This window comes from Arachis duranensis, chromosome 4, assembly GCF_000817695.3.
Source record: "Arachis duranensis cultivar V14167 chromosome 4, aradu.V14167.gnm2.J7QH, whole genome shotgun sequence".
Taxonomy (NCBI): Eukaryota; Viridiplantae; Streptophyta; class Magnoliopsida; order Fabales; family Fabaceae; genus Arachis; species Arachis duranensis.
This window is the reverse complement of record NC_029775.3, coordinates 53636420-53647471: the sequence shown is the minus strand read 5'-3', so window position 1 is coordinate 53647471 and position 11052 is coordinate 53636420. Positions and strand designations below refer to the sequence as shown.

Here is an 11052-nt window from a genome sequence, read left to right as displayed (position 1 = left end):
GGCGTTTAACTCCAAGTTTTATGCCAGTTCCGGCGTTTAACGCTGGAATTTCTGAGGCTGATTTGCCACGCCGGTTTAGGCCATCAAATTTTGGGCAAAGTATGGACTATCATATATTGCTGGAAAGCCCAGGATGTCTACTTCTCAATGCCGTTGAGAGCGCGCCAATTGGGCTTCTATAGCTCCAGAAAATCCATTTCGAGTGCAGGGAGGTCAGAATCCAACAGCATTTGCAGTCCTTTTTGGTCTCAGAATCAGATTTTTGCTCAGGACCCTCAATTTCAGCCAGAAAATACCTGAAATTACAGAAAAATACACAAACTCATAGTAAAGTCCAGAAAAGTGAATTTTAGCTAAAAACTAATAAAAATATACTAAAAACTAACTAGATTACACTAAAAACATACTAAAAACAGTGCCAAAAAGCGTACAAATTATCCGCTCATCAATGAACATCAGGTTTGGGCCTCGGAAGCTGGCGCAAACTTTGGCCTCCAAACAGCCAGCGTTCACTAAATTGAAAATTTTCGGCATCCAAAATAGCGCGAGCATGCCTTCTTCAAAGGGCCATAACTTAAGCTATAGAGTTTCAATTGACGCACTTCTAGTTGCGTTGAAAAGCTAACATTCAGAGATTTCTAACGATATATAGCAATCTATATTTGGCATAAAATTGAAGCACAAGTGATAGGCATCTTTAAGGCCCAAAAACCATACTCAATAACTCACTAAGTGCTCACACCAAGACTCGAAGGGGGGGCTCAATTAAGCTAGGTAGTGCTCAATAGAAGTGAACTCTACGCTCACATTTCCTCCCTTTCTCGTGGCTTTTTGTCAAGGAAGCAAGGCTAAGCATCAAACCAAGGGAGCTAGGTAGCGTTCAAAGGAAGGAACGGAGCACTATACTAGAGCTACCCCATGGGCACCAAATTTACTAGCCAAGGAAGCAGCGTTTGGAAAAGGCAACGTAGCATTCATGAGACAAATTTTTTGTGCTTGAAGCCTTGGGAGGAAGACTCACCAAGAGGAAGCATTGGAAAAAGGCAACGTAGTGCTCCCTATCTTCACCTTTTTCGTGCCTCTAAGCCAAGGAAAGCAAGCAATCAAGTGTAGTTTTCACAATTTGAACGTAGCATTCAAAGAGTGAACGCTATGTACAAGGAGCTATGGGCAAGGAGGATTAGCACATGACAGGGCACACAATGCTAAGTGAACTTAACATTGACAAAAGCCAACGGAGCGCTCCACTGGACCATGCCTCCAACCCATTTTCAATGAAATGCCATCCGGATCGATTGCTTCTTCAAATCCAAAGCCAAAAGCCTATTCCAAATGCTTTGTAACTAAAATAGAAGGTGTATAAATAGGAGTAGATTTGATTTTGTATAGGACCTTTTGCTTATTTTTTAGTTTGACCTTTAGCTCATTTTTTTAGTTTTCACTTTTAATTTTCATTTGTCTTTGAATTTGGGATTGGGAATTGGGTTTAGCTTTCTGTTTTCATTTTCTTTTCTTTTGCAACTTCTACTTTCTATTTTTGTGTTTTGAATTGAGATTGAAGATCTCTATTGATTCTAACTCTGAGAATCACCTTTTGCTTTTCTTCTCAATTGTTCTAAGAATTGGATCTAAATCTCCTTTGCTGTTTTCATTTTCATTTCTTTTGCAATTTCTTTTCTGTTTGATCGAAGGACCAATTGAGATCTAGATCTGCCTTCTAATCTCATTGCTCTTCTTCGATCTTCAATTTCTCTTTTAGAATTTCACAACTGAGTTAAGCTTTCTCGCTATTTGTCTCTTCAAGCAATTTTCCATTTCTGTTCTTGCTACTAAGATCCAGATCTGAATTCTTGCATCTCATAGCTCTCTGATATACTTTAACTTGCATTTTCTTGTTGAATTCTGAATCCCAGCACCCAATTCCTTTTATTCTTCAAGAATTTTACGTTCCTCAGCAATTTAGATTCAACAATTTATATTTTTTGCACTTTAAGTTTTAGTAATTTATATTTCTTGCACTTTAAGTTTTAACTCTTTTACTTTCTTGCACTTTAAGTTTTGTAAATTTACTTATTCTGCACTCTAATATTCTGTTAATTTCCCCTTTCCCTTTCATTTACTTGCAATTTAGCTTCTGTTAATAAAAAATTACTCAAATCATTAACTATTCGCTTAACTAAATTCATCACCTAACTAAAATTGCTCAATCTATCAATCCTTGTGGGATCGACCTCACTCTTGTGAATTATTACTACTTGATGTGACACGATACACTTACCGGTGAGTTTATGTGGAAATCTAATTTTCACCCATCACTCTTCATTTGATTCTCCACATGTTGCCATGGGAGTTCCTTGAGTGTCCAAGCATTGGAAGGCTAATCGGTTTAGTACCTCGGCCAAGGTGGCCGTGAATTCTAGTACCTCCCCCTACATTTCTCCTTGCCCTTGAAGTATAAGGCCAAGGATTTCATCCATTGAGGATTGGGGTGGATAAGAGAATTCATTATCTTGGAGAAAGGGTTTATAATAGGAAGGTGGTTCTTCTTGGTAGGGTTGTGACGGTTCAACACTCTCCACTCTTTCTACTTGTTGTACAACACGCTCCATGGTTGCTTGAAATTAATCCAATGCTTTCTTGAGATGATCCCTTGACTCTTGTTCCACTTGGATAACATGATTAGGATCATGTGGCTCTTGGATCGATGGACATGAGTATTCCTCCATGGAAGGTTGTGGTGGAAGGTAGAATTCATCTTGTGGTTGAAAACTTTCATACATTGTAGGTGGTTCATCTTGGTAATGGTATGGAGGGGTGGCTCTTGGAAGTGGTGATGTTGGGATGGTGGTGGCTCTATGTATGGTTCATATGGCTCATATGGTTGTTGGAATGGTGGGTAAGGATTAGGGTCATATAGAGGTGGTTGGTGAAAAGAGGCTTGTGAGTATGGTTGAGGGTTAGGTTGAGGATGTGACCCATAGGCATATGGTGGTGGTTCTTGAAAGTCGCATAATTCACCATAGCCATTGGATTGGTATGCATCATAGAATGGCTCTTGCTCATAGTGCATTGGTGGGGGTTGTTGCCATGAGGATTGATCACATGCATATGGCTCCTCCTACCTTTGATTGTCCCATCCTTGGTGCATATCTTTATTGTAGTTCTCATTTCCTATAACATAGTTAGAACCAAACTCATAGCCAAAGTGAGAATTCATAATGAAAAGAGAAAATAGAAACAAAAGCTAATAAGAAAGAATGAAACAAAGTCCTAAAACTAGTAAAAACTAACAAGCAATCCAAAAAAGCAAGCTATTCACAATATTCACATATGTACAATAACCAATAACACAACACCATTGCAAATCCCCGGCAACGGCGCCATTTTGATGAATGGACAATTGATGGTTTAGAATTTCACAATAAATTCTCGTTGCAAGTATAGTTTCTAAACCAACAAACAATCCTTTCATACAAAAAATTGTTTGTCACAAGTACAAACCCCTAAAATTGTTTTTATTAAAAGACTTATGAAAAGAGAATTACCTCAGGTTGGGTTGCCTCCCAACAAAGCGCTTTTTTAGCATCGCCAGCTCGACGATTCTTTTCTTAGTTGAGGTTGTACTTCTGTTTGGGGGTCTCCCCCATGCTGCCCAAGTAGTGTTTGAGTCTTTGTCCATTCACAGTGAATCTTCTCTTTGAGACTTCTTCCATTATTTTTATGTGTCCATAAGGTGAGAATTTTGTGACTAGGAAGGGTCTCGACCATTTTGATTTGAGTTTCCCAGGAAAGAGTTTCAGTCTAGAGTTGTAGAGAAGCACATGTTGCCCTTCTTCGAAACTTCTAGGTACCAAATTGAGGTCATGTCTCCTTTTTGCTTTTTCCTTATAGATCTTGGTATTTTCATAGGCTTGAGATCTAAATTCTTCCAATTCTTGAAGCTGCAGAACCCTTTTTTCACCAGCAGCAGTGCTATCTAGGTTTAATGTTTTAAGGGCCCAGGAGGCCTTGTGCTCCAGCTCTAACGGCAAGTGACAAGCCTTACCATACACCAGTTGATATGGGGACATCCCAATTGGTGTTTTGAAGGCTGTCCTGTATGCCCAAAGAGCATCATCTAGCTTCTTCGCCCAGTCCTTTCTTGATATCCCTACAGTCTTTTCTAAAATCCTTTTCAACTCTCAATTAGATATCTCTGTTTGCCCACTTGTTTGGGGATGATAAGGTGTGGCAACCTTATGCTTCACCCCATATCGCAGGAGTAGGGCTTCCAATGGTCTATTGCAGAAATGGCTCCGTCCATTACTGATGAGGGCTCGTGGGACTCCAAACCTGGTGAAGATATTCCTTCGAAGAAAGTTTATGACCACCTTGTTGTCATTAGTTGGGGTCGCCACTACCTCCACCCACTTAGATACATAGTCTACTGCCACCAAGATAAACTTGTTTGAATATGAGGGTGGGAATGGTCCCATGAAATTGATTCGCCATACATCGAACAGTTCAAGTTCTAGAATGTATTGATGTGGCATCTCATTTCTCTTGGGTAGGTTGCCAGCCCTTTGGCATTCGTTGCAGCTTCTCACCAATTCCTTAGCATCTTTGAAGATAGTGGGCCAAAAGAACCCACATTGCAACACTTTTGTGGCAGTTCTTTCTCCTCTAAAGTGACCCCCAAACTAGCACTATGGCAACTCCACAGGACCCTTCGTTATTCTTCTTCTGAGATGCACCTCCTAAGGATTCCATCTGAGCATTTCTTAAAGAGATAGGGTTCATCCCAAATGAAATATTTGGCATCATTGATGAGTTTCCTTCTTTGATATTTATTGATTCCAGGGGGTAAGTCATCGACTGCTTTAAAATTGGCAATATTCGCAAACCATGGTGCTTTATGAATCATCATTAGTTGCTCATCTGGGAAGAATTCATTTACACTTGTATCATGGGCATCATCCTTCTCACAAGGGATTCTGGATAGATGGTCTGCCACTTTGTTCTCCACACCCTTTTTGTTTCTAATTTTAATGTTGAACTCCTGCAACAATAAGATCCATCTGATTAGTCTTGGTTTTGACTCTTGTTTGGTAAATAGATATTTGAGTGCTGTGTGATCAGTGAAAATAATAACTTTAGAGCCAATAAGATATGATATAAATTTGTCAAATGCAAAAACTATTGCCAGCAATTCCTTTTCTGTAGTGGTATAATTCTTTTGAGTATCATTAAGGACCTTGCTGGCATAGTATATCACATGCACCAAACTTTCTTTTCTCTATCCTAACACTGCCCCAACTGTGAAATCAGATGCATCACACATCAGTTCGAATGGTAAATTCCAATCAGGAGGGGTGATGATAGGAGCTGAGGATAGCCTCTTTTTCAAGTTTTCAAATGCTAGCATGCATTTCTCATAAAAAATAAATGGTGTATCAGACATTAGGAGATTGCTTAAGGGCTTGGCTATCTTTTAAAAATCTTTAATAAACCTTCTGTAGAAGCCAATATGTCCCAAAAAGCTCCTAATCGCCTTGACATCATTTGGTGGAGGTAACTTTTCAATTAGCTCCACCTTAGCTCTGTCTACCTCAATGCCTTGATTAGAAACTTTATGGCCAATAACTATTCCCTCTGTCACCATGAAATGACATTTTTCCCAGTTCAAGACTAAATTGGTTTCTTGACATCTTTTCAATACCAAGGCAAGATGGTTTAAGCAATTAGGGAAGGAATCTCCAAATACTGAGAAGTCATCCATGAAAACTTCAATGAACTTCTTTATCATATCTGAAAAAATAGAGAGCACGGAGCGTTGAAAATTTGCTGGTGCATTACATAGCACAAATGGCATGCGCCTATAGGCAAACACTCCATATGGGCATGTGAATGATGTTTTCTCTTGGTCTCTTGGATCAACCACTATTTGGTTATATCCCGAATAACCATCTAGAAAATAATAATATGCATGTCCCGCAAGTTTTTCCAACATTTGATCCATGAAGGGAAGTGGAAAACGATCTGTTCTTGTGGCTTCATTGAGCTTCCTATAGTCAATACACATTCTCCAGCCTGTGATGGTTCTTGTAGGTATTAGCTCATTCCTTTCATTGGGCACCACAGTGATTCCTCCTTTCTTGGGAACCACTTGAACTGGACTGACCCATTGGCTATCAGAAATTTGATAGATTACTCCACCCTGCCACAATTTCATAACTTCTTTCTGCACTACTTCCTGCATTGATGGATTCAACCTTCTTTGGGGCTGAATGGACGGTTTGGCACCTTCTTCCAGGAGTATCTTATGCATGCATATGGCTGAACTGATTCCTTTCAAGTCAGCAAGTGTCCATCCAATGGCATCCTTATGCTTTCACAAGACTTGAAGCAACTCTTCCTCTTGTTCTTGGCTGAGGGCTGAATTTATGATCACTGGATAACTTTTATTTTCTCCCAAGTATGAATATTTAAGAGTGGTTAGCAGTGCTTTAAGCTCCTGTTTGGGCACTTCTTTTCCTTCCTCCTTTTCTTCTAGCATTCCTTGAACATGTATTTCAGCGGCTGTAGCTTCTTCGCTTGCTGCTTATTCTTCTTCTATTGATGCTTCAAGTTCTTCTTTAAGAGTTTCTTGTACCAAAGCCTCTACGGAGTCCAACCTCATACATTCTCCCAATGAGTTGTGTGGGTAACTCATGCCCTTAAACACATTGAATGTCATATTCTCCTCATGTAATCTAAGGACAAGTTCACCCTTTTGGACATCAATAATGGCTCCAGCAGTGGCTAAGAATGGTCTTCCCAAGATGATGGAAGTCTTAGCTCCTTCCTCCATGTCTAATACCACGAAATCTACTGGAAAGATGAAGTCTCCCACCTTCACCAGCAGATCTTCTACTATCCCATGGGGAAATTTGAATGATCTGTCTGCTAGTTGCAGCGCCATTCTTATTGGTTTGGCTTCCTCAATCTTCATTTTTTTCATCATTGCTAGAGACATTAGGTTTATGCTGGCTCCTAGATCACATAAAGCCTTTTCCACAGTGATTTCCCCAATGATACAAGTGATTTGGAAACTCCCAGGATCCTTCAATTTATGGGGCAATTTGTGTTGGATGATGGCGTTGCATTATTCCGTGAGCACCACGGTCTCATTATTCTTCCAGCTTCTCTTTTTGGTCATCAATTCTTTCAAGAACTTGGCATAGAGTGGCATTTGCTCTATTGCTTCAGCAAAGGGTATGTTTATTTGTAGTTTCTTGAAGATTTTCAAGAATCTTGAGAATTGGTTGTCCTTTCCCCTTTTTTTTAATTGCAGCTGCTGGGGGTATGGAGCCTTTGAGAAGCATGGTTTGAGTGCTTCTCCTTCTTGATGTGGCTTAGGGTCTGAGGGTTGAGCTTCTTTATGTCCTTTATTTTCTTCATCCAACTTCTTCTCTGGTGGTTTCTTGTGGGTCTCCTTCAATTCCTTCCCACTTCTGAGGGTGATAGCTTGACATTCCTCCTTTGGTATTGAGTTAATATTGCTACAATTGTTGTGTCCAGGGACTTGCTTAAATAAGAACTCAATTTGTGTTTCCAGTTTCTTGATGGCAGCATCTTGATTCTGCATGTTGGATTTCACTTCTTCCCGGAAAGCCTTACTATATTGAATTTCCTTGCATAAGTTTTCAAGTAGAGCCTCAATCTTTGAGAGCCTATCATTTGTTAATGATGGTGGGTTGAGATTAGGTGGTTGAGAAGGTTGGTTAGATGGATGTTGGTAATATCTCTGTGAGGTGTTTTGATGAGTTGCATTGTTGTTGGAGTTGAGGTTGTGGCGTCTCTGATCTTGCCCTTGGTCTTGTGGGTTTCCCCATCCAAAGTTGGGATGATTTCTCCATCCAGAGTTGTAAGTTTTGGAGTATGGATCATGGACTTGTCTAAGTGAGTTTCCAACATAGTTGGCTTGCTCCCAGTTACCTTCTTCTCCTATGTTTACTCCTTCTTGAGCTGATGATGAGGTGATGGCTGCTGCAACTTGGTTCTCCTCCACCTTCTTAGTAAAGTCTGCTAGCTGCTTGGTGATCATCTTGTTTTGAGCTAACAATGTATCCATGTGGTTCAGCTCCATTACTCCTCTGGTGTTACTTCTTTCGGAGGCATAGAAGTAGTCATTTTCAGCAACTGTTTCAATGACATCAATGGCTTCTTCAATGGTTTTCTTCTAGTTTAGAGAGCCTCTAATGAATGATCCACAACCTTCTTTGACTCATAGGAAAGACCTTCATAGAAGATGTGAAGTTGGACCCACTCATTAAACATCTCTGGTGGGCATCTTCTTGTTAGGTCTTTGAATCTCTCCCATGCTTCATAAAGTGTCTCGCCATCTTGTTGTCTAAAAGTTTGCACCTCAGTTCTTAGCCTATTGATCCTTTGAGGAGGGTAAAATCTTGCCAAAAACTTGTTCACCACTTCTTCCCAATTAGTTAAGCTTTCCTTTGGGAAGGATTCAAGCCATTTGGATGCCTTGTCACTGAGTGAAAAAGGGAACAAGAGCAACCTATATACATCTGGATGGACTCCATTAGACTTCACAGTGTCACAAATCCTCAGGAAGGTGGTTAAATATTGATTAGGATCTTCTTGAGCACCTCCTCCAAATGAGCAATTATTTTGCACAAGACTGATGAGCTGGGGTTTTAGCTCGAAATTGTTGGCATGAATGGTGGGCATCTGAATGCTGCTTCCACAGTTTCCTGGATTAGGATTGATATAGGATCCTAAAACTCTCCTTTCTTGCCCAGCACGGTTTGCATGGCCTTCTCTGACATGATTATGGGCTTCTTCTTCATGATTGTTCTCCAAATTCTCTTCCATGTTGGGTTCAAAATACTCTTCCTCTTCTTCCTCAGCACCAATAATCCTTTTCCCTCTTGCTTTCCTTCTTAGTCTCCAAAGGGTTCTTTCAGGTTCTGAATCAAAGGATGCTGAAACTCCTTCTCTTCTCCCTGTCATACACAGACTGATTGCACAACAAGAGATACGATGAAGAAACTATTCTAGTTAGAGTAATTGTTAGTGTGAGTGATGCAAATTATCAAACAGTTAGTGGGTTAGTGAGCAGAATTGTAATCAAAGAAAGAAGGAACGAAAAAAATAAAAGAGGGTGCAGGGGGTGAGGAAGAAATTAAAATAAACTAAAAGAAATTAACTGAATAAACTAAACAAAAAGAAAAATGCTCAATCTAGTAATCTTTAAACTTAATCATTGTTGATTCAAAATCAATCCCCGGCAACGGCGCCATAAAGTTGATGCATGAAAACTTGTCTCTCAACAAATTTCCCTTCGGCAAGTATACCGAATTGTCGTCAAGTAAAACTCACAATAGAGTGAGGTCGAATCCTACAAGGATTGATTGGTCAAGCAACTTTAGTTAGAAGAATATGCTAGTTGAGTTAAACAGAATTTAGATTGAGATGTAGAAATTTAAATGGCTAGAAAGTAAATAACAGAAATTAAAGTGCAGAATCTTAAATGGGGATTTGGGGTAATGAGCATGAAAATAAATGGCAGAAAGTAAAGAGAATGGGTAAGATCAGAAATGGGGAAATCATTGGGTTCAGGAGATGTTGCATTCTCCGGATCAAGTTCATTCTCATCTCTTCCTCAATCAATGCATTCATTGATCTCATTGGCAATCTTAAGTGATTGGATCCCAATTCATTGGCAATCCAATCTCTCTAAGCTTGAACAATTGCCCAATTCCTTGATTTAATTGCTCATGGGAAGAGATGAACTGTGGTCACTGATTATACCACATGTATTTCCAAATCAAAGTGTTGGGAGGATTGCATGTCACTATATCCGCCCAAAGCCCAATTTGGTCCAACATGAGAAAGAATTTCTAGCATGATCTTCTTATCCCTTTTCCAAGGCTCAAAGGAGATCCAATTATGGAGAGTTTCTTTTCCTAGACAACTATCCAATTGAATTAACATCGAAAGCTTTCTAGTAAGATCAAGAGAAAAGAAAGAAGAAGAAGAATGAAAACTATAATTGATCCATCAAACTACAACAGAGCTCCCTAACCCAATGAAACGGGTTTAGTTGTTCATAGGTCTAGAAATGAAAAATGGTATAAAAGAAGAATCCATGCTAAAAGTGCAGAAAAGTAAATCTATAGAGAGTAGTTACCAAAATTGCCAAGCTTCTCTATAGTTCAAAACTATTCCTATATATACTACTCCTCTTGATCTTCTAGTGAGTTGTTCAAGTCTTGGATGTGGGCTTTGGATCTTGAGTTGAAGCAGTTCTCATCTTTAGTGGGCCCAACTTGTAGAGAAATATGATTTAGGCTTTGGGTATTTGGTAAGATTTAATGTTGATTGCCACTTTGTGTTCGAGAACGTTAGTGGCATTAACTTTTTCCACTAACGTTCCACCTTGATATATCCACGTTAAATCCAACGTTAGTGGTCTTAACGTGACCACTAACGTTGCTTTCTCAAATTTTGGCCAACGTTATTGGGACTCACTTTTCCCAATAACGTTGGCTTGTACCCCTTTACGAACGTTAATGGGAATCACTTTCCCATTAACGTTGCTTAGTGCCTCTTTGTTCCTACGTTAGAGTCCACGTTAGTATAGCTAACGTGACTCTTAACGTAGGTGTGTGGTGCACGAATTTGTGATCCGTACAACTAACCAGCAGGTGCACTGGGTCGTCCAAGTAATACCTTACGTGAGTAAGGGTCGATCCCACGGAGATTATTGGTTTGAAGCAATCTATGTTTATTTTATTAATCCTAGTTAGGATACTAACAACAGTGTTTTTCAAGTTCAGTGAAGAAAGGAAAAAGGGCATAAAATAAATACTTGTTATGCAGTAATGGAGAACGTGTTGGAGTTTTGGAGATGCTTTGTCTGATTTATTCCTGTAATGTAATATTCCATCCATGGAAAAGTGCAAAGTTCCCTCCATGGCAAGCTGTATGTAGGGTGTCACCGTTGTCAATGGCTACTTCCCATCCTCTCAGTGAAAACGTTCCTATGCTCTGTCACAGCACGGCTAATCA

At 39.7% G+C, this 11052-nt stretch overlaps 1 non-coding gene across 1 annotated transcript; it reads left to right on the top strand.

Annotated features, from left to right (window-relative positions):
* The first annotated feature begins 8292 nt into the window (after positions 1–8292).
* LOC127747374 (small nucleolar RNA R71) lies at positions 8293–8400 on the top strand. The gene has a single exon (XR_008009173.1). It is a non-coding gene; the product is annotated as a small nucleolar RNA R71 (small nucleolar RNA).
* The last annotated feature ends 2652 nt before the right edge of the window (positions 8401–11052 follow it).